A 6,097-nucleotide genomic window follows, 5' to 3' on the forward strand; every position below is an offset into this window, starting at 1 on the left:
AAATTCGAACCCTTAAGGGATAAAAATTGTGTTTATTTTTGGTACTTTTTCATAAAATATGTTTTTCTATAATTTGACATAGACATACGAATATTTTATTATGTTATTTTAATATTTTAAATTATTTCACTTATCGACATTAAAGTTAGCTGATATGTATCTGAGTGAAGTTTGTGTTAGGAATAGGGAACAATATTTAGGTACCAAAATGTGAGAACTGAACTATAGGTACTTTTTTATTCATCTAATGGTACTTTTTGAATTTTATATGACAATGGACTTAGAAACATGAAATTAAGCATATATGATCCTAAGTCATAGCTGTTAATTTTGGATTACGATTAGTAATCAATTAGATTATTTTTCAAAAATAATTTAATTGATTATATAATTCTCTTTAGAACAATTTCTGATTACTAATTGATTACGATTACAAATAATCAAAAAATAATCAAGATTACTTTCGATTACGAGAAAATAATCAAAAGTAATCAAAAAATAATCCGACTATTTTCAAAGATTACTTTTGATTATTTTAGATTATTTTCCAAAAATTTTGCATTTACATCATTTTATTTTCAAAAATTTGCATTCTAAAAAAATAAAACAAAAGTTGACCAAGGCCTTAAATCGTTAAAAATGTTTTATATTTTTTATGAAATATTGAAAATAAGGACTTCAGGAAGTTATTTACAAAATTTTAATATTGTGGAGGACCTGCAAGGACCTGGAACCGTTGGGTCAGCATCAGCCAAAAGATAATAAAAACTGATAGATTTTTGTTTAAAATGTATTAATATGGCCATAGCCGCTATATAAAGTTCATTTCAGAAAATCACCTAAACATGCATAAATTTCTTTAAAATATGGTTATTAAGTTGAAATTCGAAACAAAAAATTTCAATATACATATATAAAAATCGCTATACTAAATTCTATGATGATTGGCCCATAATTGGTCATAGCCTCCATATAAAAATCACTTCCGAAATACACATTAACCTACACAAATATGAAAAAAAGATTTGTACTGAACCAAAATTTTAAACCGATGAGTAATTTGTATCCAGCTTTTTAAATATCGGTCCATAATTCCATAACTCCCATATATGGTCCACTCTTGATAATTGAGTTATTTAAATGAAATTCTACAAAATTAGCCCTCAAATACTTAGAAATCACGTTCCACTTGCGATAATAACTCATATTTTATTGTAAAGATAAAATTCGATTAAAATACAAGTTGGCGCAAAAGTAAACTTCCAATGTTTTTTGGCTGTAATTAAAAAAAAAATTAAAAACTTTGATTCTTCTTGTGGATAATTTTTATTTGGTCTTTTAATTTTTTTTACATCAAGTCGAGAATATGATGTCATGTAAATGGCCGCCGCCACAGTTGATTGTCATTTGAGCCCTTTTTATGGCATTTTCCATCAATTTGGCCAAAACTTCCGGCAATAGGTCCTCACATTCTTGACGGATATTGTCTTTAAGAGCTATATTCTTGACACCATACAGTGACTTTGGGTTACACGCGGATTTTCAGTGCCCCAGAAGCGAAAATTTTGCTTATTTATGTACCCGTTAAGATGGAAATGGGACTCATCACTCATGATTATTTTTGATGAAAAATCATCTTCCTCTTGGTGTTGATCAATTGGTCAGCAATATTCCTCGTTCTGGAGCAGTGTAGCGTAACATTGTTTATTAACGTGTATTTCGCATGTGTTTACTACACAAATGTCAAAACAGAACTTAGGGACCATTAGGGGCCAATCGCAAAATTTATAGCATTTTCTGATAGGAGGATTAGTTTTGCGCCACATTGTACATAGACATCACTTAAAAATATTTTATGACAATCGAATCACAATAGGTCATAGCTCCCATATAAGTCCCAAAATCCAGAAATATATTAACGCATATAAACATTAAAAAATTCCACAGAAATTAGTTTCAAGTAGACAGAAATCATACCGCTTGATTTTGTGACTATGGCTCATATCAGAAAAATTCATTAATCGCAAATATATATTAAAATTTTGTCATATAACTCATTTTAATATGCAAAATTTTGAACTTTGTCTAAATATATTTGTATACCCTTTTTTATACACTGTTTCTTCACTTGAGGTTAATGCATTAAACACATTGAAGACAGCAGGCTTCCGACTTCAATCTGTCAAAAATAGAATACACACGTTTATATGAAGACGATTCTTTTGACGACAGCACAACTTCACGACGACACGACTTCGTTTGCTGCTGCTGCCCAATTAGGCTAATTTCTATTTTTGTCAACTTCAAAACAGAAATAGTGTTGCTAATATAATAAAAAATGTAAATCAAATTAGTGCTTAAAAAAATATATTTTTTTTTACTTAATTAAGAGAAGTTTCTGATAACCATATTGAAATGAATTAATAACAGGTACATAAATTATTACCACATATATATATTTACTCAAAATAATTGTTTAACGTTTAATTACTTTGGAATTTTGTACGGTTATTTTTTATTAAAATAAAAAATTAAAGTGACATCACTGAATTATAAATCAGCTGTTTACTTTGAAGCTGTCGTCTTTAAAAGAATTCACCGGCTGCCGCACGGCTGCAACTTCAGCCAGCAGCATTTGTGTTCGTGAAGTCGTGAAGCCTGCTGTCTTCAATGTGTTTAATGCATAATAAGGAAATATTTTGAGCCAAACGTGTGATGTTAACAATATTTAATTGGTTAACATTACACGTTTCGCTCAACATTTATATATAAATGACAAACTCTGTTGAAATGTTAAGAATGGTGAGCCTGTGGAGTGCTGACATTTTTTTAAAAATATAAGCTAGTTTTGCTGTAAAATTCTGAATAAAATCAAAACAACTTGCTAACGGAGGAGATAGAGGGATCTTCCACAAAAATTACCCCCATTAAATTCCACAATATAACTCTGACAATACGAATTCTTTCGATAGGTCAAATGTATGTGTCTTGCTCTATCGCTTTAGAAATCCCGGTTCGAGTCCGAATGTGGGCGGCCTGTTATTTTTTTATTTTTTCACGTTATAAATGCAAATTTTTGAAAATAAAATGATGTAAATGCAAAATTTTTGGAAAATAATCTAAAATAATCAAAAGTAATCTTTGAAAATAGTCGAATTATTTTTTGATTATTTTTGATTATTTTCGCGTAATCGAAAGTAATCCAGATTATTTTTTGATTATTTGTAATCGTAATCAATTAGTAATCGTGCAAATCTGAATATAATCGTAATTTAATCATTACTTCACCTTTCGAAAAAAAATAATCTAATTACTAATTATTATGATTAGTAATCATTATTTAACAGCTATGACCTAAGTGAGTGTGAATTTTAGGGGTAGACTTTTTGGTACTTTTTCTTTAATCGAATGGTACTTCTTGTATTTTCTTCACCAATGAACCTAGAAACATGAAATAAAGTTTACATGGGCCAGAGTTGGTGGGCATCTACAAGTGACTGCTTTTTGGTACTTTTTCTATATTATAATGGTACTTTTTGAATTTTCTGCAATAATGGACATAGAAATATGAAATTAGGTCCCAAGTGAGTGAAAATTCAAGGCCATACTTCTTGGTACTTTTTCTTTGTTCTCATAGGTACTTTTTTGAATTTACTATAATAACGGACATAGAGTTTCCAAAAAACCGAAGAAGAAAACCGGTTTTGTGATAATTTTTAAATATTAAGTGTTATAGAAACAAAATTAGTTGATAATATAGGAAAGGCTATACAAATTTAATATTCAAACTTGACGGGTTATGGTTTAGTGAGTGCGAATTCAAAAGTGATAATCAATGGTACTATTTGTTTATTGCAATTGTACTTTTTGAATATTTTATAATAATAAACCTAAAAATTTAAAATTAGGCACACATGATTCTGAAAGAATTTGAATTCACAAAAGGTGACTTTAGTGGTAACTTTCTTTTGCATTTTCTATAATAATGGACCCAGAAATATTAAATTAGACATTTACAATCAGATTCACAAAGGGAGACTTAATAGTACTATTTCACTCTTCTAATTTTCTAAATTATATTCATAAATTAAGTAAGAACTACAATATTTTATACATTTTATATGACTATCTTTTGACAATTTTGAATACACTGAAACGAATTAGAGAATCATGAAAAATATGGTAAGTTAATGAGCAAATTCAAAAAACAGCTTGAAAACAATTTTAAATTTAAATCTGTTTAATTTAATTAACGAATACAATTTCTAGTTAAATGAATAATAGAATTTCGACTCTTTAATTTGCATTAAAAATAATTGCTACTCTCTTCACATATAATGGCTATCAGTGGTGGTACTCCATGTGTAGTTATTATCAAGGCGAATTTATACAAGGTGGAGTCAGTCAATCAGCTGATTACTCTTTTTTCGCTTGTTTGGTTCTAACACCTGTCAAAGCTTGTTTTTATACTTCAATATCTACATGTTCTAAGCTAATTAACAAAATATTTATATTTTGCATAAATAAGTAAAGCTTTCACTATATAATTATCTACACTACATTTAGTTTTAATACATATTTGTTTTGACATTTGTTAAGACCACCTTGTATAAATTCGCCTTGGTTATTACGGTTAACCGATTAATTTTGGCCGCTTAATGCATTGAACACATTGAAGACAGCAGGCTACACGACAACACGAACACAAATTCTGCTGGCTGGAGTTGTAGTCGTGTGGCAGCTACTGAATTATTTTAAAGACGACAGCTACAAAGTAAACAGCTGATTTATAATTCAGTGGTGCCACTTTAATAAACAATAACCATACAAAATTCCAAAGTAATTAAGATTTAAACAATTATTTTGAGTAAACATATGGTTATAATTAATTATGTACCTGTTATTAATTTACATCAATATGGTTATCAAAAACTTCTCTTAATTAAGCAACAAAAATATATTTTTTTAAGCACTCATTTGATTTACATTTTTATTATATTAGCAACACTATTTCAGCTTAGTAGTTGACAGAAATAGAAATTAGTTTAATTCGGCTACAGCGGCAAAAGCAATCGTGTGGTCGTGTAGCTGTGCTGTCGTCAAAAGAATCGTCTTCATATAAACGTGTGTATCAAAGTAAATTAATAAAGTAGCGACAGTACTACAACAAATACAACATTTACAAAAACAACAAGCAATTTTGTTTTTGGTTTAAGGTTTGAGCTGTCAAAGTTGCCTGTTGTTGTTTTTGCTTTTGGGCTTGTTGTATTTTTCGCCACAACAACCACAAGTGAATTGACAGTTCAGACCAAAGTAAAAAAAATAGTCAGCTGTTCTACTGAGTCTACTTTATTAATTTACTTTGGTGTGTATTCTAATTTTGACAGATTGCAGTTGGTAGCCTGCTGTCTTCAATGTGTTCCATGCATAACTGTTCGAATAATTTAAAATCGATTTTCAAATAACAAATAAACCGATTAATTCAATTAAAAGAAATTTCATTCTTTTGCACTTTATATAGAAATATAGTTTTAAACACACACATTTTAACATTATCAATAGTTTTATGAAGTATACTTAGTACGAAAAATGAAACTAAAGGTATGGTCAGACACAACTAATATTTGAAGTTTTTTGTCAAATATTTCATTGCCTGAATCTGACCACAAATAAAATTTAGAGCAAATAACAAAACTGATGATTTTAAGGTACGGTCACACACAGCTAATATTTGACGTTTATCGTCAAATATTTCATTGCCTGAATCTGACCACAAATAAAATTTAGAGCAAACAACAAAACAGATGATTTTAGTCAAACAAAATTATTTGTCGGCAAACAAAATATTTTCTTAATGTGAACAAAGTGTGACCACTAGCTACATAAATACCTAAAAAATATATAATTTGATCTTGCAAATATTTTTAAGGTTAAAGCACTTATTTCGAATTGTAAAGTAATCATTTTATTAGAGATTTATTGAATTTTGTTATCATATATTGAATTTAATTTTTCACTTTTTGTTTGACCAAACTGCTGCGAAAAAGAATCAGTAAATATATTTGCCGTGTGGTCACACTATATCAAACACTTTCAT

Source organism: Calliphora vicina, chromosome 3 (assembly GCF_958450345.1).
Source record: "Calliphora vicina chromosome 3, idCalVici1.1, whole genome shotgun sequence".
Taxonomy (NCBI): domain Eukaryota; kingdom Metazoa; phylum Arthropoda; class Insecta; order Diptera; family Calliphoridae; genus Calliphora; species Calliphora vicina.